The sequence below is a fragment of the Taudactylus pleione genome, unplaced genomic scaffold, assembly GCF_031769625.1.
Source record: "Taudactylus pleione unplaced genomic scaffold, aTauple2 ptg000016l, whole genome shotgun sequence".
Lineage (NCBI taxonomy): Eukaryota > Metazoa > Chordata > Amphibia > Anura > Myobatrachidae > Taudactylus > Taudactylus pleione.
The window spans coordinates 31261866-31286674 of NW_028284418.1; the positions used below are offsets into that span (position 1 = coordinate 31261866).

General features: G+C 46.6%; 1 protein-coding gene and 1 pseudogene across 2 annotated transcripts in view; one reads left to right on the forward strand and one right to left on the reverse strand.

Moving 5' to 3' along the window:
* The window catches only part of NDST2 (N-deacetylase and N-sulfotransferase 2), a 160699-nt gene extending 157303 nt beyond the window's left edge, over positions 1 to 3396 (reverse strand). For both annotated transcript variants that reach the window (XM_088475547.1, XM_088475540.1), the window contains exon 1: positions 3172 to 3396. The gene's annotated coding sequence lies outside the window, so the exon portion shown is untranslated. The remainder of the gene's footprint in view (positions 1 to 3171) is intronic.
* The window catches only part of LOC148541920 (uncharacterized), a 51907-nt pseudogene that overhangs the window by 2321 nt on the left and 24777 nt on the right, over positions 1 to 24809 (forward strand).

Here is a 24809-nt window from a genome sequence, read left to right on the forward strand (position 1 = left end):
GTAATGTATGGGCACAGATTGCTAGATTGGGAAATCCTAACATCGGGCAATAAATCTTCATATTGTTCAATTGTGGTTTTCAGGTTGCTGATATATGTGGGCCTTTACTTAATCCTACTTGAAAAAATAGATATTTCAGGCAATGCTTGATATTGACTCAAATTAGTGCGACAATATGAAATTAAATTATGTAAAAATAAACAATGCCCAGCTCACGGTGATCTCCAGTTTCAGACGGAAACTTTAGCCATACTGCTAAGCCGGCAGTAACACAAAGCATTGCTAAGTGACATACTGTAGACTGATCAATGCAATCAGATGCACATATTGACACACAGGACTGCAACAACAGAATAACTCAATGAAAACTTAAATATGCGCCCTTAAAATATATTTAACCCCTTTTTTCTTCCAAGTGAGCCAGTAACATGAGCAAGGCTTTATTAACATGGCAAAACAAACCATACTATAAAAACAGACAGAGTAACAGCTCTAGCAATCTAAATGTGGAATCTTAAACCCTTCAAAGATTAACAAGTACCATAAAATGGTTTGCAGCAGATAAAGCTGCACACAATGCAATATGAACTCCCCTTGCTTGCTTTCTTTTGTGAAGGTAGAACAGTAACCGAATTCACATATGAATCACATTTCACTGCCAAGATTTTTTAATGTAATGTTCTAATGCAGAGGTTCGCAAACGCGGTCCTCAAGGCACCCGACCGTTCATGTTTTAGAGATATCCATGGTTGAGCACAGGTGGTTAAATCAAATTGACTGCGGAGCTAATTAAGTCACCTGTGGTCAAGCATGGATAGCCTTAAAACCTGGATTGTAAGGGTGCCTTGAGGACAGAGTTTGAAACCTCTGTTCTAATGCATGAATTTTCCACATATGCTCTTTGAATGAAGCAGTCAGTTTAAGAAATTACCAACTGAAATACAGATTTTATTGCCCTACAACTCAACATTATACAGCTCTGATTTTTGGCGTCCTATGCTTGGTAGACTATCAACATTTATTAATTTATAACCACCTCAAAAGTCTGCAGCATAAAAAAAATTTTATCCACCCAAAACAGGTTGGCAGAAATCCTGCAGAACAAAGGGAACTCCACAATGCAATAACAAACTGTCATCAAGGTATATATCCAGCTCACACATGACTTGTGAAACCTTAGTTTGATTATGTGTTATAAAATAAGTTTAATCCTGATCTTGTATCACTTTACTGCATATAGAACCTTGTTTGTTTGTTTTTTCTTTGATTTTAAGACAAAAACACATACCTCAGCTATCCTAAATAATTATATTCTATGAATATATAAACATTTACACAACCACACTTCTATACAGATATGATAATTTCATATTTTATTGTAGTAGCCTTAACGCATATCAATCGCTCCTTAGTACTCTGTACAAGTGACATGTCATTCAAGGGGGATAAACAACCTGACGCTGTGTTTATGTATAACATATGCTTAAGTGTTACATTAAGTACAAATAGGAAAATTATTTTGTGCATGTAAACTTACAATCTACACGTGTTACATAAACTGAGTGCTCTCTATTCAGATGAGAAGCGACACTATTACAATGACCAAAAAGGTCCCAAGATGCACACACAGTCTACATACTACTCCTGGTTACTGTATAGAACTTAATTCCTAAAAGCTCATCAAATCATCTTGTTCTCATATCTAACCAAAGGTGACCCATGTCACTAGCCCTTCACTTGCATAAGCCTCACATTTCTTCAATCACAACAGCCTACTCCAGGCCCTCAATTTCAGAACTCCGTTCCTTTTTTTTTTTTTAATTCATGGTCATTAAGAAATATTCCATATATTCAGTTTTATCTGGAACAGAGACCATATGCGCCTTAGGGAGATTCCCTGCATCGCCGCCATAAATGTTGCCAAGTTAACAGTAGATCAGGCTTTTTTCTTATCATTTAATGTGTGGGCACATAGCAATTTTGCACCTCTATTCCACTAGCCAGTAACTAAGTGCCACCTTGCACAAACCCACCAGTATCCAAATTTCTCCACAGACAAAATTCTACCATATACAAAAAAAAAACCCATACCTTTCCACCAATAACCCTCAAACTTCTCTGCTGATTACCCAAATGTCCCGAAAAAAATGTTACCCAAATGATACCCCAATTGTTCTACCAAATGCTTTCACACAGCAAAGCGCTCTACCATTTACCCAATAGCCCCTACAATCAGACTGCTCTACCATTTACCAAAATGCCCTTACCCACAGACATCTACCATTTACAAATGCTGCCCATATGGCAGGCCTCTCTACCATTTACCCACACGCCCTCCATTCGGAGGACAACTCTACCACTATAATGCCGCCCCCCCCCCCCCCGCCCTCTCGGCGGACCGCTCTACCTCCCTAATGCCTCCAATGCAAGGACAAACCCCAAAGCCCCCACACACTGACCAATCTACCTTTTACCCAAATACTCCCCCATGCAGCAGAACACTCTCCTGTTTACAGAGATGACCCCTATGAGGTAGACCACTCTACCTTTGACCCAAATGCCTTCCACACGGCAGACTGCTCTACCATTTACCCCCATGCATGGACAGCTCTACCATTTACCCCCGCGCATGGACAGCTCTACCATTTACCCCCACGCATGGACAGCTCTACCATTTACCCCCACGCATGGACAGCTCTACCATTTACCCCCATGCATGGACAGCTCTACCATTTACCCCCATGCACTGATAGCTCTACCATTTACCCAAATGCCCCCATGCACTGACAGCTCTACCATTTACCCAAATGCCCCAATTACCTCTTCACACATACAGCTCTAACAATTACACAATTGACCCACACAACCCTTTAGCCAGTTCCCCAAAGCTCCATTATATGCATTTATTCAACCTGTAGGTAACTGCTCCTTGCACTTCTTTCTGTCCTAGTGCCCAAGTCCAGCCAGTGCCGTCCTGCCCCAGGTAATGACACTGCTCTCACCCTCTTCCCTGTGATGCAGAATGTTGCCTCCACATACTACTGACCCTAGTGATCCTCTCACATTCCCCCGGCCGCCAACCTAACGCCCGCCGCACCGTCCTGTCCCCAGCAGTGCCCGCTGTGTGCACCCTCCTCCCGCACCTCCATGTGGCAGCAGCGCCGGTCCTACCTGCAGAGGGGGGCAGATTCCGGAGCCTCCTCTCGGGCAGCAGCCTAGGATCCGGGAAAGCAAACCTCGGTAGCCAGGAAGTTGTTCCCGAGATCCCCTCCCCCCGCCGGTAGTATCTCCTCGGGTTCTCCGCCCCAGTGACCCCCTTCTTCCCGCCCCAGCTGTGGCACTGCTGTCCGGGGACCGATTCTTCTCGTCGCCAGCCCGACAGCAGCAGCTCTCCCAGCAGCAGCGCGGCAACAATAACAGCGGCGGCCCCCTCCTTCCCGAGATACCGCCCCTGCTGCCCAGGCCCGCCCCGGGACCTACTGATCACACACAGCTAGGGGAGAGAGGTACACAGGCGTGTGTGAGGCAGCACGAAAGCAGAGTCGTGTATATATATGCTCATACACACATGCTGTTACTGCTACATGTGCACCCGTACTAATACCATGCACACCCACACACATTATCTACCCTTTACATGTCCTCATAGCGTGACTTCCACAACACATAACCCACACATCTACGGGGACATGTACACGTGTACTGACATACATGCCACCACAGGAATCGGTATGTCATATCGCCGGACGTCAGCCTGGCGGATGAAATACCGACGCCGGAAGGCCGGCGTATGCAGATCCTGAGAGTAAGTATAAAGGCTATCCCTAACCCCAACCCTCCCTTAGGGGTGCTGAACCCTAACCTCCCCCCAGGGGTACCTAAACCCCCACCCCCCTCCCCGAACCCTAAACCTAACCCTCCCGGGGGGTGCCTAACCCTAACCACCCCACCCCCCCGGGGTGCCTGACCCTAACCCCCCATCCCTTAGTCTAACCCTCCCAGGGGTTTGCCTAACCCTAAGTTCCACCGGTAGACCCTAAACCTAGCCCCCCCACCACCACCACGGCTATCTGCTCCCAACGCCCGGCTTTCCTACAATCGGTATGCCGGGCGTCGGAATTTCGGCGTGGGGCTAAAATAGGAGTCGGTATTTAGACACCTATCGTTAGTCCCGTCCCGGGATTTCACTGTAAGCCGGCGGTCGACATTTCGACCGCCAGCTTCCTGACTACATACCCCATCATATTGCGGCACAGAAATGCATGTGTTCAGAAACATGCACACATCTATGGATACATGCATACAGACTGGAGTTTTAGTGTGAAGTGTACAGCGTGCTGAAGACAGGGCAATACCAGGCATCTGATATAGTTGTGGGCAGCACTAATATATCACTGGAGAATAATGCCCAGGTGAGAAGAGCTTATCTATTGCACAACAACAGCAATATGTATATCAATATATACTGAATGCGGATTGTATAAAAAGAGATGTGCAGAATAAAGCAAAGCCATATAGAACTTTGTTGTCAGACAGCAGTGCCCATGTAAATTTACTGAATAACATTTACTTATATCGCGACAGCATATTTTGTTGCGCTTTACACTTGGGCAACAGTAATAAAACAATACTGGGTAATGATAGACTGACAAAGAGGGCCCAGTTCACAAGCTTACAGTCTATAGGGAAATAGGAATTTGATACAGTAGAACAAGTGCTACATATTGCAGATTGGTCCAATCAGATTGCAGAGGTTCTTGGTGGGCTCCATGATCCGGTTACACAACAATGTTGGCTGGGGGTAAGAGAGTTGTGATTATGGGGGAAATGTAATAGCCTAGTAACAAGTTGAGTGGGCCTGGTGACAGGGTGGCTATGTGCCCCCCGGGCCGGACCATCATACTTATACCTGGTTTCCAGTGGTGTAGCAACAGCTGTCCGTGGTCTAAGACACAGGTCTATTTACTAAACCTTGGGTGGAGATAAAGTACCAGCCAACCGGCTCCTAACTGCCATTTTTCAAACACAGCCTGTGACATGGCAGTTAGGAGCTGATTGGCTGGTACCTTATTTCCGGTCACTTTATCTCCATCCAATGCTTATTAAATAGACCCCTAAGGCTGACTAAGGGCCTGATTCAGAGACTGATGCAATGGCAATTATGCAGATCGAGCGATTGTTTGCCATTGCGCATGCTTATAAGTCACACTGCGATTGTCTTGCGATTCCGTTCGCGCATAGAACCCATTCGCAAAGTGAGTGACAGGTAGTCAGCGTTTGGGGGTGGTAACGGGGGAGTGGTAAAAAAAAAAACAGGCGTGTCTTACCGTTTAAACGCTGTTACATGGGCGCGCATAAATTAGCCACTGCAGTTACATACGCAGCATGAGAACCCTCTGCATGTCAGGAGAGCTGCAGTGTATGCGTCTGGTCAGACCTGCCGCAAGGGCAAGATGGCTGCTCGATGTGCTTCGACGTTACTGATATTTACGCAGGTTAGCGACCTCGTACGCATATGAGAAAGCAGGGGTGGGCAACCTTATGGTTGTGTGAGCTTTGGAACTGTTAGCATATTTTCACAGCTGTGTTCTGTACAAAATCACAGCTGCGATCGCATTAGCGTCCATCTCTGAATCAGGCAGCTACGGGCGCATCACATACTGAAGCAACATTGGTTACACAGAGCTTCTGTAGCCTACAGGGGCCGGAGCCCTGTAAGACCAGTATTGTACCAGTAAATCACGCTCTGCATGGGCTGCACAGCATAAATACAGGCAGCCCCAGTTTCTCTGACAGTGTACAGCTACACCACTGGAAGAGGAGGAGAGTGTCACATTTAGGACTCTGCTGCTGCTGAGCTTGATCAGGGTCAGATTGAGAGAGTAGCTGCTGCAGAGGGTGCCAGAGCATCTGAGTGAGGAAAGGGGCTGTACTGACATCCTGCAGCAGACCACTTGAAGACATCCGCAGGTACAGAGAACAGGTTGGTTATGGGATGCCAACGGTCAGAATACTGACAGCAGCATCCCGATAGCCAGAATCCCAACAGATTTTTAGAAGTATTTTAACCCTAACCTTAACCCACCCGCTCACAGCCTAACCCTAATCCTGCCAGCCCACAGACTAACCCCCCCTCCCGCAACCTAACCCTTCTCCTCCTGCAGCCTAACCCTCCCCCCCCACAGCCTAACCCTTCCCCTCCCGCAGCCTAACCCTCCCCCCCCTGCAGCCTAACCTCCCCTCCCGCAGCCTAACCCTTCCCCTCCTGCAGCCTAACCCCCCCCCACAGCCTAACCCTTCCCCTCCCGCAGCCTAACCCTCCACCCCGCAGCCTAACCCTTCCCCTCCCACAGCCTATCCCTTCCCCTCCCTCTGCCTAACCCTTCCCCTCCCTCTGCCTAACACTTCCCCTCCCTCTGCCTAACCCTTCCCCTCCCTCAGCCTAACCCTTCCCCTAACCTTAATACTTCCGCAATCTGTCGGGATTCTGACAGTTGGGATGCCGCTATCAGTATTGTGACCGCTGGCATCCTGATTGACGGGATGCTGGCTACATCCCCAGAGGACAGCATATTAGGGGCACATTAATGTCCGAGGGGGTCTGTGTAAAGCAGACCCCCTCCTCAGAGCAGCGGCACCCTGAAGCCTTGCATATTACCTTGTGTAGCAAGCAGGTCTCTCCTCCTCCATGGCACTATCAGTGATATTCTGAAAGATGATACATGCATACAAGAGAGCAAAGGTTCTGGCACAGTGCCAGAATCTTTGATTTCACTGCGTGCACCATCTTCCCTAAGAGGTCATTGGGACAATGATACCGTGGAGAAGTAAGGACCCGCTTGCCAGCATAAGGTAAATATACCATGGGAGTGCGGTGAGGGGTCCCCCTGGGGAATCTGTATAATATACAGGCGGTCAGAAGGCCAACAGCAGCATCCCAATGGTGAGGATTCCGACGGGCTGGTAAGTAACCTAACCCTCTCCCTTACTAACCCTAACCTCAGTGGTGCCTAACCCCAACCTCCCCTGGGTGGTACCTAAACCTAAGCCCCCCTTCCCGCACCCTTAACCTAACCCCCTCCCGCACCCTAAACCTAACCCTCCATAGGCAGTGCCTAACCTTAACCTTCTCCCAGTGGTGCCTAACCCCCCCTCCCCTTAGCCTAACCCTTCCCGGTCGGTGCCTAACCCTAACCCACATCGGCAGGTCCCTAAACCTAACCCCCCCATCACCTGCCTAACCCGCATACTTAGTGATGTCGACGTCGGTATCTTGACCCCTTCAGGATGCCGGTGACGGAATTCTGACGAGCGTCAGGATTCCGGTGTCGGTCTCCTGACGTCCGGGACCCCGTCTGCTGGCATCTTGACTGGATCCCCCCTGGACCCATTTCATTGGTAGAAATATACACCAGAAATAATGTCACTACAGTAAACTGTTCGCTCTGCGTGATGCACGGGACTCTCAGTGTAAGGTCTGAAAGCAGCAGTAGAAGAATGTTTTGGGCCTTATTTTGAGTCACATGCAGAAGTGGACTTAGCAGTGTCTATTGGCCCATCTGTGACTTTATGCAAATGCCACTACAAGCGCCTTCCCTTGTGTACATCTGTGCGGCTGAATGTGCAAGATCTAAATGATCCACTTTTAGCGCCTGTGGACGCTGCAATACCGATTGGTATGTCCTTTTATGCCACCATTGGTCGCACCATCTAAACTTGCACCAGCCCTATGGCAGATGCAATTTCTCAGCTTGACTAAGCCCTCCTGTGCTTGCAACTGTGAACACAGTTGTTTGCATCAACACGCCTGCGGCGCTCCCATAACACAGTTCCTTAATATGTCACAGACCCGGTTCCAAGATACTCCAATCTCTAACCACTGTGAGTAACTTTGTCAAGATCCGTACTCACTTGAACCTGCATGATGTGGGTCTGATACTGAGTTATTCAAAAAACAACCACCTGGTCTTTCTACATAGATGATTACGCTCCCCGGAATCCTACTCAGTATTTAGTTCTCTGCCGCAACAGAACAGTCTCTCATGAATCTGTTTGTGGGGAGATGCTACAAGATGGTCCAAACACTTGCAATTCAATGCTTTATCCAGAATCGGCAACTTGCACAGGCTGAACCAAAAGGGCTACCACAGCATTTTGCAGTGCCATTCAAGTCATCTGATCTATGCCTAGTTGGTCAAGAAATCATATTACAGCAAGATTATGACCTAAAACACATTCAATCTATATTAGAACTACCATTGAGGAAAAGAGCAAGACAATAGGTTTCATATCATAGAATGGCCAACACAGTCTCCAGACTTAAGCTGGGTACACACTGAGACAATGTCGGCACAATATGTTGTTTCCGGCCGAATTGGGACGACATATCGGCCACATCGCTCAGTGTGCATGGCCACTTCCAACATATCTGTTCGGCCATGCTGTACTACCAACCAGACGATATCACAAGTGGCCGCGTTACAGGTAATGAAGGATGGAACGAGGTATCGTTCCGTCGTTTATTACCTCGTTCTGATGTGTACCCAGGATCCAATATATGTTGGCCCATCGCCTCTAGGTCTGAACGAGCGAACCAAACTTGCGGTCGTTTTTTGAAGAAATACGCCCCCTGGCCGCTCGCATCCTACGTCATGTCCGCTATTTATTAGATTAATCGAGTACATCGACCAGGGTATGAACTGCTCACTATTCTTGGGGTTGGTTTTTCCTACCACAATTTTGCGAGCAGTTCTGACTATAAAATAACCCAGTGACGTGGTCAATGACACTGCTGTTTTAATTATGCACACCCATAAAACGCCCGTTTTGACCTTTAAGCACGCTTGCGTTCGGATCTCCACTCCCCGTTTTCAAGCACCTTCCCCCGTTACCACCCACATACGCCTCTTTCTGTCACTCAAATTATCAGGCATTCGCTATTTTGCGAGCACATGAATTTCGACCGCACTGACTGGTTCGCGCATGCGTATAACGATCCGTACACATGCGCAGTTGGGCAAACATCGCTCGGAGCGAACGAGCGGCCACTTACGAGCGGCTCTGAATCAGGCCCTAAGTCCCTAAAGTCATTTTTTTTTATAATTCTGCAAAAATGTACCTGCCGCAAATAGCCTATTCTAGAAAACACCTGACGCATACTTACAGAATAACCCTGAACCTATTTCCCTATTTTTAAACACTGTTGCCCCTTTTTATTCCACCCCAAATTTTTAATTAATTTTTTTGGGGTGTCCCTATTTTTTTTTTTTTTTTGACACAGTTTATTTTCAAATTACATTCCCAGGGGTGCAGGCTATTTTTTTTAAGCCTGCACCCCTAAACCCCAATTCTGCAGGTTTTTTTGCCATGTAAAACATGGTGAAAAGTTATCCCCATTTTTTTTCAAAGACTTTTCGAATCTGCGAAAAGTCTTTGAAATTGAATACGGGGATAATTGAAATAGGCGAAAATTCTGACTTTTTGCAGACTAATTGAGGGCTTTATTCAGAGGCGGCCGTACGGTCTACGACCACACGGCCGCCTCGATGTTTGTCCAGTGCGCATGCGCACGAGGGAGCCGGCTCCTTCGTGCGCATGCGTGAGACCCGCTACGACCGACAGCGCCGGTCGTAGCGGGTCTCTTTCCAAAGGGGGCGAGCTGTCGATGTTGATTGACAGCTCGCCCCGTTTGGAAGGCGGGCTGGGGGGTGGCAGCCCAAACGGAGGCGTTCCCATGGGAGGCCCGACTGACATCACTAGTGATGTCAGTGGAGAGCTTCCGGCTCTGACAGAGCCAGAAGCTCTCCGGGGCTTACGACAAGTGAGTACCTACCCTAGGGTCTCGTCGTAAGCCCCGATGGTCCATCGCGAGCATCACCCTAGCGGTCGTTAGAGCTGTGGGTGTAAACCCACAGCCTAACGACCGAAACAGAGGCGGCCGGTCAGGATGCAAGCGGCCGTCCAGTTTCTGAGCAACCGCTTGCATCCTCCGACCGCCTCTGAATGAGGGCCTGAATACCCCCCATAGTGTCAAAGAGACTTATTTGCCACACCTCTTCTACAGGGTGATAGGTAAAAACTAGAGATAAGCTGTTTGAATCTACTCTTTTCGCCAAATTTAGCGCAAGTTCAGATTTATCTTATTGACTATCCAAAACACTTGAGACCCGGTTACCAATTTGATTTGCAGATCTGAACATAACCGAGCCAAAACCGAATTGCCCATCTCTAGTAAAACCCAAGGAGTCTGCAGGAACAGCATGTAGACAGGGCTAAATTCCCTCTGGGTTTCTTTTGCAGCACAAACACACAGGTGCACACAAACACATGGGTATAATTGATTTTGTTGTTTTGTGTGATTGGTTGTAGTGGAGGATAAAACACTGTTTTTATGGGTGAGGCGACAGATGCCATCTACTTAAGTGGTAGGAGTAACCAGCTATACATCGTTATGGGATTGATGGTATTTAGGGCCTGATTCAGAGCTGAACGCTCTGACCAGAGCGCTCACTCTGAATCAGGGCCCTCCTACCTTTTTACGGAGTGTCCTCATGGACGCTCGCATAGCTGTGGGTTACCACCCACAGCTATAGCGAGCGTCCATGATGATGGTCGCGATGGTCTTGACCATCGCGACCATCGGGCTTGCGACGGAGACCCTGCGGTAGGGTCTCGCTGCCGCAAGCCCTGGAATGATTTTGGCTCTATCAGATATCAGTGGGGCCGGCTTCAGACGGTAGGCGTTCCCATGGGAACGCCTCCGTCTGGCAGGCATGCCCACCAAAGGGGGCGTGCTGTCAATCAACATCGACAGCACGCCCCCTTTGGTGCGAGACCCGGAGCGACAGCTTGGCTGTCGCAGTCTGGGTCTCGCGCATGCGCACGACGGAGCTCCCTCTGTCGTGCGCATGCGCAGTGGGGAACATCAACCCGCTTGCGAGCGTACTGCCGCTCGCGAGCGGGTCTGAATGACCCCCTTATATCCACGCTGTTGTTAGCCCAGGTCGAGGTTCCAGAGATCTATCCTTTAACATCTGTATGCTGAGGCTACACAAGTCTCTGGTAAAAAATATTTTTTTTTCTGACAACTATTGCATATATGTGGAAATTTTTGACTGTTCATATTTTAAACAAATAATAATTTTGTGGATTTAACATTCTACATTATTTGGAGAGAAATCTATAAGTAAAAAAGGTTCTCATTTTTCCATTTTCCCGGATTGATTACAACCCTATGATTGTGTTCACAAGTGTCATTTTTCTATCCAATTGTTTAATGCTGCGGATTCCAAATGAAAGGTTCTAGGGTGGAACCAGGATAAAAAAAAGGCTGCTCTGTGTATCTGAAGCGCCTGTAGTGTTGTCCTATGCTTTTTGACAGAAGCTGATTGGTTAGTACTTTATCTCTCCAATTTATCTCATTCCAAGGCTTCATACATCTCCACAATCTCTGAACCAGGGGTTAGGGTTAACATAAAGCCCTATAAAATACCAGGTCCAACGAGAGGCGGCATCTAATAAAATAAACATTTTGTTGGAGTTAGATATAATTGAAGACTCACATAGTGAGTGAACAAATCCCATTGTACTCATCTCTACCACCTCTTCTTGCTTTTACCCTTAATCCTGCAACCTGTCTCATTTACCTCTCACACCACTTTGTAATGGCATCACCCTTTCAACTGCCCCATTTGCCCCACCCACCAGAGAATACATGTTAAACTTCTCAGCTCCACAAGTAAAGCCTTCAATACCTCCACTCCCTTCTTCATCTCCTTCTCATTCCTGCTCACTCGCCTTTGCTTTCGTCACCCCATTCCACCCCATACAGTATTTTTGCTGTGTTGCATCCTTGCTTTGGAACTCACTCCCTTGCCCTTTTAGATTCTTTACCCATATCCACAGCTTCCATCATACCCTTAAGACTCATCTCTTCACTCACTACTTAGCCCCTATGTCCCAGTTTAACCTCCTGATTGCACCCCTTCAGACTGTAAGCACTCATGTAGGCCCTTTTTCTTCATTCTGTACAAGCAAAATGGTGTGACAGGGTCGGCTCGAGGCATGTTCCATGCGTGCGACCGCGCAAGGGCACCAGGGTCCAGCTCCAGAAGGACCCACCCTCTACCCCCCACTGGTGTATTAGTATAAGCTAATGTAAGGGGAGAGAAGGGATGGAGGGGGAGCACAGGATGGCTCTGGGTACCGAGTGACCTAGCACCGGCCCTGCGGAGGGGCTCGCTGTCACTGCTCATGACAGACAGGACAGATGATCATTGAGTAATATATAGAGGTGAGCACTAACTCTATGCTCAAGCCTCGGACGAAGGGCACTGTAAAGACACTCTGTAGATCCAGTCATGGAATACAGTAACTATGCAGGTAACTCAGACACAGCACAGTCACAGAAGAATGGTATCACGAGATGGTACTAGATGAGGGTACAGAGTACACACGCTGTGGTTTTAGTATCAGCACTTGTCGCTGGAAGATGGTATCATAAGGTGGTCCTTGATGAAAGGTACAGAGTACACACTACGGCTTTAGACGCAGCACGGTCACAAGGAATGGTACTAGATGAGGGTACAAAGTACATACACTGTGGTTTTAATCGCAGCATTTGTCACTGGAAGATGGTACTTGATGAAGGTACAGAGGCCCTGATTCAGAGCCGGACACACTTTCAGAGCGTTCACTCTGAATCAGGTCATTTTTTTTTTATTTGGAGCCGGCCTCCTGGCCGCTCGCTAAGCTGTGGCTGACCACCCACTGCTCTTGCGAGCGGCCAGGTGATGGTCGCGACCATCGGGCTTGCGACGAGACCCTTGTGGTAGGGTCTCGTTCCCGCAAGCCCAAGTGAGCTTCCTGCACTAATAGAGCAGGAAGCTCAACTACTGACATCACGAGTGATGTCAGTAGGGCCGCCCTCAAATGGCAGGCGTTTCCCTTCGGGAACACCTCCGTTTGGCCAGCCTACAAAACGGGGCGAGCTTCTCTGATGAAATTAACGGGAGTAAAGAAATGCATTAGGAGACTGCCTGTTCCTCCATTGTTTCTATTGATCACGCTAAAGGTTGCACGGACCTGCTCGGGGAAGCCTGTGGTATTCAATTCCGGTTTATTTACCTTCACGGACAACACCTGGCAATTGCAGTGTTACATCAGTGGTGGATTTGCTATTCACCAGCGTGTTAGCCATCTGCATACAGTTCAGCTCTTTGAGAACACTGCAGGAGTCACGGACTATTCGGCTGACTTGTGCGGCTGTTGTGCACCGCCCCGAGCTGGGTAGAGACGTTGGTCTCATTGAGCTCTGTGGACGGAGGCTCAGCATACAGGACGGACCGGAGTTCCTACTCTGACCACTTCAGCATAGCCTGATTGTCTAATCAACACCATCTAGAAGTGGTAAGCTATGCACTATAATTAATACTTGTGACTTCATCATAGTTCACAGTACGGACAAGAAGCATTTGATTTTTTTTTTACAGTTTCAACGTCTTTATATTATACACTGCAGTGATCAAATAGCTCGATTATACCATCTATTTGCGGCTACTCACATGGAACACTCAATTACTGCATATTGCACCCTGATGGAGACATTGTTTCACATTTAAAGTGTCTTTGTATCAATGGAATTTTCTCTTTCCCTGCAACATATTTGGAATATTGATACTAATTAATATATGGAGGACTATTTATTTTTATTTATTTTTGGATCGCTCTACATGTCATTGGGAATAATCTTACATTTTATATAAGAATAATTGTCTGTATAGGCTGATTTACACCTATCCTGTTGTTTTATATTAATATTTGTTTATTTTATGTCATAAAAATTTTTTTTTTTAGACAGATACAGGTTGAATAAATATTTCTATATTTATATAATTTCTACATTATTGTTGTGATTGATATAGCGCAGTTCCTGGTTCATATATTTTTTTCGTTGCTTATTTCTATTGAGGAACTACAGAGTTCCTCAGGAACAGCTGATTAAATCAACCTCAGTATTCTCATTCTTCAGTTCCCTCTGAACTTACTAGCGCCGAATGGTTTCTAACTGCTCTGTGTTCATTGTGTTAAGCCCCAGTGAGCTTCCTGCTCTAATAGAGCAGGAAGCTCAACTACTTGCATCACGAGTGATGTCAGTAGGGCCGCCCTCAAACGGCAGGCGTTCCTTCGGGAACGCCTCTGTTTGGCCAGCCACCCCCCCTCCCCGCCTACAAAACGGGGCGAGCTGTCGATCAACATCGACAGCCACCCCGTTTTGTTGCGAGCCCCGGAGCAAGTGATTTCTCGCTCGCTCCGGGGCTCGCGTGCGCAGTGCCCGGCCATCGACCTGCTTGCGAGCGGGTCTGAATCAGGCCCAGAGTACACACACTGAGGGTTTAGTCGCAGCACTGTCACTGGGAGATGGTATTAGATAGTCCTATATGAAGGTACAGAGTACACACACTGAGGTTTTAGTCACAGCACTGTCACTGGGAGATGGTATCAAGATGGTCCTTGATGAAGGTACAGAGTACACACACTGAGGGTTTAGTCGCAGCACTGTCACTAGGAGATGATATCATAAGATGGTCCTTGATGAAGGTACAGAGTACACACAGGGTCTAGTCGCAGCACTGTCACTGGGAGATGGTATCATAAGATGGTTCTTGAAGGTACAGAGTACACACAGGGTTTAGTCACAGCACTGTCACTGGGAGATGATATCATAAGATGGTTCTTGAAGGTACAGAGTACACACACAGGGTCTAGTCAAAGCACTGTCACTGGGAGATGGTATCATAAGATGGTCCTTGATGAAGGTACAGAGTACACACACAGGGTCTAGTCGCAGCACTCTCACTGGGTGATGGTATCAAGATGGTCCTTGATGAAGGTACAGAGTACACACACTGAGGGTTTAGTCGCAGCACTGTCACTAGGAGATGATATAAGATGGTCCTTGATGAAGGTACAGAGTACACACAGGGTCTAGTCGCAGCACTGTCACTGGGTGATGGCATCATAAGATGGTCCTTGACAAAGGTACAGAGTACACACACTGAGGGTTTAGTCGCAGCACTGTCACTGGGTGATGTTATCATAAGATGGTCCTTAATGAAGGTACAGAGTACACACACTGAGGTTTTTGTCACAGCACTGTCACTGGGAGATGGTATAAGATGGTCCTTGACAAAGGTACAGAGTACACACACTGAGGGTTTAGTCGCAGCACTGTCACTGAGTGATGGTATCATAAGATGGTCCTTGACAAAGGTACAGAGTACACACACTGAGGGTATAGTCGCAGCACTGTTACTGGGAGATGGTATCATAAGATGGTTCTTGAAGGTACAGAGTACACACACTGAGGGTTTAGTCGCAGCACTGTCACTGGGAGATGATATAAGATGGTTCTTGAAGGTACAGAGTACACACACAGGGTCTAGTCACAGCACTGTCACTGGGAGATGGTATCATAAGATGGTCCTTGATGAAGGTACAGAGTACACACACAGGGTCTAGTCGCAGCACTGTCACTGGGTGATGGTATCATAAAATGGTCCTTGATGAAGGTACAGAGTACACACACTGACGGTTTAGTCACAGCACTGTCACTGGGAGATGATATCATAAAATGGTTCTTGATGAAGGTACAGAGTACACACACGGTTTAGTCGTAGCACTGTCACTGGGAGATTGTCAGGGTTCAGCCTAGGATCGGCCTCTCTCACCTCCTTGCAGGCTTCCCCTAACTTCCTTGCGGTCAGACGTCTGGTGCAGTGATGGATGTGGGGCTGCGCATTCTGCCTTAGGTGCTTTTTGCGAGCTTCCATGGTTCGCTGTGTGTGCTGGGGATCGGAGTTCCCATCATGGGCGCCGCCATGACAGTTCCTCTCATGTGACAGTACTCCTAACCTATGGTAGCATGATTCAGTCAGCTGGTGCTGTGCTCCAGTAATCTGCTACCCCTGGGTATAAATCCGCCTCCAGAACTCCAGGAAGTTGCTGTTCAACTTCTTCTCTGTTCCAGTGATACCAGCGTTGCTCTGTGCTAATCTTTCAGAGAGTTACTTCAGCCTGTTCACAGTTCTGCAGTTTCCAGTATTAGCTTTCAAGCTATTCTTAGTCTGAGAGTAGTTCTCTCCCAGTATCCAGACTGTTTTGTTTTCTATGTCTGTGTGTCTTTTGTATATGTGCTGCTAGTATTGCAGCTTCCTTGTGTCACTGAGGTGTCAGATTACCTGCTGGTATTAATTAGCTCACAGCTGGACTTCCCAGCACATATCTGTGTCAATCTGCCCTGTGTCATGTCAGGGCAAATCTGCACTTGCATTTAGCACTCTCCTAGGGTATGCCTGACTTCTCTTAGTGTCTTGTCTCTGGTAATCAGCTCCAATCATTTCCAGCATTCCCATATATTCTTTGCGTCCACTCTGCTCTTGCCTTAGCAATCCCCAGTATATGTCTGTGTTTTTCTGCATACTTAACTGTTTTCAGTCCATGCCTGTGTTATATCATTCAGTTCTATTTCCAGAGTTCATTCATTCCATTCACCTCCAGTGCTATTGCATTCTTTATAGTTTCCGGTCTTCTGCCATTCCCAGGTACCTGTCCAGAGGGCCGCGACCTGCTCACTTTGTGCAGCTGAAAACCAAATCCCAATTGGAGGGGTCACTGGAGAAAACCACCAAGTGAGTTAGACTCCGCGCCTCTGGGCAGGTCTAGCCAAACCTGGGTTTGGCCACAACTAGGAGACCTAGTCTAGTCACTCCCCTAGTCACCCGAACCCCTCGGCTCACCGTCCTCCACAGAGGAATTCTTGCACTGGATCGTGACAGTTTGAACAGCCCAATATGCAAGCCGCCGGGTTCCAGGGTGATGCAGGGTTTCAGGATTTACTCTTTCGTGTGACTGCACAGGAGACAGCTTTGCAATCCTTCAGGCAGCAGCTGCAAGAACTCTCTAGTCAAATGATGGTTATTCATTCAGTTCTAGCTGCTTTGTCCCCAGACACACCACAAGTTCCGCCAGTGAATTGTCTACAGTTTTGTTCTGAAGTTTCAATTACACCTACAGATGAAACATTTTCTGTGCAAGCTAGTGAACCTCTCAAGTGTCCTCTGGTTCCCCAATTTTCTGATATGCGGGACCCTGAACCTTTCAAGAGTTTCTACTGGCTTCTAGAACAACTGCAAAATCTCCATCTAAACATTTTTCAAGTTATTCCCAAGCTTTCTAGTGCTACCCCTGACTTGACTAACAGCTTTTCCAAACAAACTAAATTAAAGCATCAAAGTTTCCTGCGCCCTAAACTTACTGAAGCTGAACGTCAGCGACGCCGGGAACTGCATCTCTGTTTATATTGCGGTTATGACGATCACTTTCTTAAGGACTGTACTCTGCGCCCACTGAGAAGTGGTGACAAGTGTGTGACTTCCAATGTCTGCGCTTTCAGTGCTCCCCATCATCCATCAGTGATTCCCGTTTCTTCAGTTACAGATAAGGAGGTGATGTCCACTGAGCAAAAGAAAGTTCAAGTTTTCGATTGGGGCCCTGCTACAAGATGCTTCAACCCTCGTCTAAGAAATATTGGGAGGATATTTCAACCTTCTAAAGTCAGGAACACTACTCATTCCATTTCTATTGGTCACGGCCCGGATTCCATTTCCATCAGTCCCAGTCCGGATTCTGTTTTTCCCAATACGGGACTCCAGTCAGTACCCCCAGGAGGGGTCTCAACTTCCTTACCCCGAGTGGAGGTCCCAAGTCTCGCACCCCAGGAGGGGGTCCCAAGTCTCGCACCCCAGGAGGGGGTCCCAAGTCTCGCACCCCAGGAGGGGGTTTCAAATCTCTCATCCCAGAAGGGGGTTACAAGTGTTGTACCCCAGGAGGGGGCTTTCATTTCAAGATTCACGCCCCAGGGAGGGGTCTTCATTTCGAGTTTCATGCCCCAGGAGGGGGCCTTCATTTCGATTTACACGCCTCAAGAGGAGACCATCATTTCGAGTTTCACGCCCCAGGAGAGGGCTTTCATTTCGAGTTTCATGCCTCAAGGGGTGGCCTTCGTGTCGAGTGTTATGCCCCAGGAGCGGGCCGTAATTTCAAGTGTTACTCCCCAAGAAAGGGTCTCAAGTTCCATACCTCAAGAGGGGGTTCTGAGCCACTCACCCCAGGAAGAAGTCTGTGTTCTTGCATCCCAAAAGGGGGTTTCATATTGCGTACCCCGAAAGGAAAAGCCAAGTCAGCTTCCCCAGAAGGGGGTTTTAGGTTCCATACTCCAACAGGGAGTGTCAAGTTCTGTACTCCAGGAGGGGGCCTTGAGTCTCTCACCCCAAAAGAAGGTTTTGAATCTTGTTTCCCAGGAAGGGGCCTCAAGTCAAGTACCTCAACAGGGGTTTCCTGACTCTATACCCCAGGAGAGGGTTTCAAGTGTCATACCCCAAGGAGGGGCCTCTAATGCTATACCCCAGGAGGGGAATTCAAGTGTTTTTCCCCAGGACGGGGTTCCCAGTGTAATGCCCCAAGATGGGGTTCGTGGTGTTATTCCCCTGGAGGGGACTTCAAGTGTCTCACCCAAGGTTGGGATTCGTAGTGCCATCCCCCAGGGGGGGATTTCGAGTATTACATTTCCGAAGAAGAGTTCAAGTGTCTTACCCCAGGAGGGGGTCTCAAGTCTTGTACCCAAGAACAAGGGTTTCCAAGTGTTACTCCCCAAGATGGAGGTTCAAGCATCATACCTCCAGAGGAGGTTTCTAGTTGTGTACCCCGACAGGGGGTATCAAGTCTCATAGTCCAGAGGAAAGTCTCAAGTTTTACATCTCAAAAAGGGATTTCAAAATCTGTATCCCAAGGGAAGATCTCCGGTTCTTTACTCAAGGAAGAATCTTCTAGTGTTGTGTCAAAGTCAAACATTTTAGTGCCCCATCAGTTAAGAGGTTCACAAAATGACACTACCACTTTATCTATAGGTATCCCTCAGGATCCATCTGATGTTTCTATGCCCATTCTTTTTGATGGAGATATAACGCAGTATTATGCCTTGGTGGATCATTTCATCGCTATTATGAAATCCTCGCCATGGTCTGAAATCAAGCCTACTAATGTAGTAAAAATTTATAATTTCATCTTTCCAAGGTAAAGCTTGGGACTGGGTTGAGCCTATTTATGATTCAAAGGATCCGATGCTGTCAGATTTAGTAGCCTTTACTGCGGTAGTCATTAATGAATTTGGTCCAACTTATCCTTACAGTTCTCTCGAGGATACTCATCTCAATAAAGTCTCAAGTTCTGGGGTACCACCCTCTGCTATTAAGCTCAGATGCATTTCTTTGAGTCCTTCTCAAAAAGATCCAGTACAAAACAACCTGTCCAGAAGGATAAGACTCAAGGAGGCATAAGGATGATGAATTATAACACAGATTCTGACTATGATCCTGAGTACGATGAAAAAACTATTTCGGTAGTTCCCATGAAAGACACTTTGCAACTTAAGTCTTCTTCTTCAAGTGGTTCGAAAAAGTCTCGGAAAAAGAAGAAGAATCGATGACTTCCTGGTGACCAACCTTTCTTGGACCAAGTTGACTATTTCTTCCAATTATTAGTCTCAGAATCCATCTGGTACTGGGAACCTTGTTCTTCTAAATTTTCCAGTTCTTATTGTATCTTCAAGCAAGATTTTCGAGTTTCCTGTGTTTTTCAAATATATTTTTTGTGTGTTTCTGAGGAGTTCCAGTTGAGCCTTTATGGGTGTTCGGTGCCCACCCTAAAATGAGGGGGTACTGTCAGGGTTCAGCCTAGGATCGGCCTCTCTCACCTCCTTGCTGGCTTCCCCTGACTTCCTTGCGGTCAGACGTCTGGTGCAGTGATGGATGTGGGGCTGAGTATTCCGCCTTAGGTGCTTTTTGCGAGCTTCCATGGTCAGCTGTGTGTGCTGGGGATCGGAGTTCCCATCATGGGTGCCGCCATGACAGTTCCTCTCATGTGACAGTACTCCTAACCTATGGTAGCATGATTCAGTCAGCTGATGCTGTGCTCCAGTAATCTGCTACCCCTGGGTATAAATCCGCCTCCAGAACTCCAGGAAGTTGCTGTTCAACTTCTTCTCTGTTCCAGTGATACCAGCGTTGCTCTGTGCTAATCTTTCAGAGAGTTACTTCAGCCTGTTCACAGTTCTGCAGTTTCCAGTATTAGCTTTCAAGCTATTCTTAGTCTGAGAGTAGTTCTCTCCCAGTATCCAGACTGTTTTGTTTTCTATATCTGTGTGTCTTTTGTATATGTGCTGCTAGTATTGCAGCTTCCTTGTGTCACTGAGGTGTCAGATTACCTGCTGGTATTAATTAGCTCACAACTGGACTTCCCAGCACATATCTGTGTCAATCTGCCCTGTGTCTTGTCAGGGCAAATCTGCACTTGCATTTAGCACTCTCCTAGTGTATGCCTGACTTCTCTTAGTGTCTTGTCTCTGGTAATCAGCTCCAATCATTTCCAGCATTCCCATATATTCCCTGAGTCCATTCTGCTCTTGTCTGTGCAATCTCCAGTATATGTCTGTGTTCTTTGATCAGTGTCTTGTCTCTGGTAATCAGCTCCAATCATTTCTAGCATTCCCATATATTCTCTGAGTCCACTCTGCTCTTGCCTTAGCAATCCCCAGTATATGTCTGTGTTTTTCTGCATACTTAACTGTTTCCAGTCCATGCCTGTGTTATAGCATTCAGTTCTATTTCCAGAGTTCATTCATTCCATTCACCTCCAGTGCTATTGCATTCTTTATAGTTTCTGGTCTTCTGCCATTCCCAGGTACCTGTCCAGAGGGCCGCGACCTGCTCACTTGGTGCAGCTGAAAACCAAATCCCAATTGGAGGGGTCACTGGAGAAAACCACCAAGTGAGTTAGACTCTGTGCCTCTGGTCTAGCCAAACCTGGGTTTGGCCACAACTAGGAGACCTAGTCTAGTCACTCCCCTAGTCACCCGAACCCCTCGGCTCACCGTCCTCCACAGAGTAATTCTTGCACTGGATCATGACAGTGATGGTATCATAAGATGGTCCTTGATGAAGGCCCAGAGTACACACACTGAGGGTTTAGTCGCAGCACTGTCACTGGGAGATGGTATAATAAGATGGTTCTTGATGAAGGTACAGAGTACACACACTGTGGTTTTAGTTGCAGCAAGCAACTGTGCAGGTAGTGAACTTGATACACTGAAGATTCAGTCACAGCAAGCAGTAGCTGTGCAGGGAACTCAGATGCAGGAAAAACTATTGAAACTAGTGCTTGGGAACAGTACTGGAGGAGACACTGGAAACTTGGAGAATGAACCAGAGCTGGATAAACACAGGAGGCTAAACAAGCAGGACTAGAGGTGAAACAAAATAAGACACTGGAATCCAGATGTGGATATGCTCAGGAAAGCACAGGAGACAGAGACGTGAGCTGGCTCCAATGGTACTAAAGAGCCAGATGCAGACTAGCTGTGGGATACACTAAGAAAGTAACCTAGAGCTTGGAACGGATACTGGCATTGTAGTCACTGGGGAAAGCAAAGTTGAACAGCAACTTCCTGTTCCTGGAGTCAGGCAAAATAGGTAGTTGGTCATTGGATCAGCTGAGTGACCGCAGGACTACCATTGGGAGAGACTAGTAAGGTGATATGTACCAACATGGCTGCCCCCATGCCCTCCACCATGGGAACCAGGACACACACATGGAAGCCTTAGCAGACCCCGATGATAATACTCAGCCACCACTCACCTCCACTCCCAGTGACTGAACACCTAAGATCAAAGACGCCGGAGTGGAGGTGAGTAGCATCCTGACATCATGACCTCAGTGCTGTGAGGTAGCTTTGATGTATTATTATGTTATTTATTCCCTGTACAGCATTGAAAATATCTTGTAGCACCATATAAATAAAAGACAAGAATTTTATTAATAATAATAATGATAGATAGATGGATATGTGTGTACAGGTTGAGTCTCCCATATCAAAATGCTTGGGACCTGGGGTATTTTGTATATCGGAATATTCCGTATTTTTGAATATTTGCATACCATAATGAAATATCTAGGGAATGGGACCCAAATCTAAACACAGAATGTATTTATGTGTTATATACACCTTATACACACAGCCTGCAGATAATTTTATACAATATTTTCAACAATTTTGTGCATCAAACACAGTTTGTGTACATACATTAAATTAATTTATTTTTCATATACACCTTATACACGCAACCTAAAGATGATGTTATACAATATTTTAAATTATTTTTTGCATTAAACAAAATTTGTTTACAATGAACCATCTAATAACAAAGGTGTCACTATCTCAGTCACACTCAAAACATTCCAGATTTCTGAATATTTGGATATGGGAGACTACCTGTTTTGTATATTACACACAAATGAACACAAATTATATATATATAGATATGTGTAGATAACTCAGTCAGTGCGCAATCCCTCATGCAGCAGGACAAACGTGATCTCTATAAAAAGGTATCCCAACCTCCACCAACACATGTGAAATATATAGAAAGCAGAAATCACATAACCTGCGCTTAGGGGATACTACCCCTGTTTGGAATATTGTACTAAGCGCAGGTTATGTGATTTCTGCTTTCTATATATTTCACAAATTATATATACCATACTGTAAACTCCAGATACTACAACCTCCCATCTGACTTTCAGTAAAACTGAAATCTAACATAATCTTTTCAACCAAGCAAAGCCTCACTCCAGCAGCATGCTAGCCCCATGTGGAGTGAGAGACTGAAATATGTTCATCCTACATTAATGTGAAATTGTATTAAACCAGAGAAGCAGGAGAAGGCATCAGGGGAGCTCAAATTACAGTATGTAATTTAAAAATCCCTCGGGGTTGGTGAGCAGTGATACTTACTATGTGACTTATAGAATTCACATTCAGATTTTCAACGTTGCATATATGTAGATAAGTACAACAATTTCCATTTAAACAACGAGACTATAATAACACATATATATGGTTGTTAGTACATGTGAGTTCTACTACATTGCTCATTGATACAAACATTGCCAACATTTTGTCTGGTGCCCCCTAGTGTGTGTGTGTATATATATATATATATATATATATAATACATGACACAGCCCCAGCAACACAGCCCCCCATCTCCAAGCTAGCCTGGACTAGCTAAGCTTGCCTAGAGTGAGAAAGGACTCACTCAACCTGGCTGCCACATTATTTCTTGATGTAGCTAATGCTGTTGCTGCAGTGCAAATGCCTGGTCTGACTTCGATGGCTGGCTGGGCGCTGGGAGTGGCGGCTAAAATGGAGGTGGTGCCGTGAGTGGCTCTGCTCTGCAAAGGCCCATGGGAGGAATGGCCGTGGTCATCTTGTGTCCTCCTGTAGCCAAAATGAACTTCTATGCACCCGACACAGGTCACGTTTTCCAGGTCACCCAGCAGGCACACAGGTGTATTTATTGCTCACTGACACATTTTAAAAGATCCACAGGTGGAGTAAATTATTTAATTTGTGATTCTGTGAGGAGACCTGGAAAACATGCACTGTTTGGGGTCCTGAGGATCGAGTTTGAGAACCTGTGTTCTAGAAGGTGCTAGTTAAATGTTAAGTAGAATCTGATTGGTTGTTATGGGCAACATCTCCACTTCTGAAAACTCTTACTTTAGTAAATATAGCCCTTCATCTCAAACCCACCTAAAAGCGTCGGAGTACAAGAGGCTGCCACTTCGTAAATGATTTAATGTGCTGGTTAAGGGGTGGGTTCTGCAGGTTGTGCTATGCTTTCCAGGAGATAAATAGTGCTGATCTCTTTTTCAAGTCAGCACCTGCCCTTGAGGTTCTTCCACTGCCCCACTAAATACAACTGCAAACATTCAATAACCACCACATTTGAAATGTGTTCATATTCGATTATCCTTGGTAATTACAATATAGGGCCAGTTGTCCAATATCATCTGCTGTGTCATAGCATGTGTGGCCAACTGTACAATGCAAATTGTATAATTTGGGGCACAGCTGGAAACCTCGTTGGCCGATGACTGTTTTAGCACTTAGGTGTGTTCATTTGCAAATGACACTAACATGCTCACATATATCCAGCTGCTCGGATTAGTGGTTTGTCTAATTTGGCCATCCTCCAGGGTGACCAACTTTTCTGAATACTCAAACTAAGTGGCAAGATGGGCTTAAGTGTGGCCAGTGTATAACTGGCATTATGGACAAGCACAGTTATTCATTGCATTGCAAACCTTTCATGCCCAAAATTCAACTTCAAAAAGCTAATTGTTTCAGAGATGTACTTAATGCTTAGATCCTCAAGATCAGCGGTTCTCAAAGTGTGGGTCGCGACCCCAATGTGGCTACTATGCCACCAATGTAACGAAGCATTAAATCTGGCTCCCAGTGGGGAGCAGAGGCAGAGATGTGTGTGTGGTGTGCGGTTGTTCAATAGCTGGGGGAACAACCTGCTCTGGCCACGTTACATGGAACTCCTCCTCTGCACAACACAGGGAGGTTTCATTCACAGTGCATCCAATAATGGCTGCAGGAGGAGGGAAGTGTGCCCTCCCACCCTTCTGCGTAAGCTCAAACAGCAGGTTCCAGGAGACTCAGAGGCGGCCCAAGCTAATTCGGTGCCCTACGCAAAATTTTGTCTGGTGCCCCTTAATGTGTGTATATATAATACATGACACAGCCCCAGCAACACAGACCCCTATCTCCCATAGTCTGGACTAGCTAAATTTACCTAGAGTGAGAAAAGACTCACTAAATCTGGCTGCCACATTCTTTTTTTAAT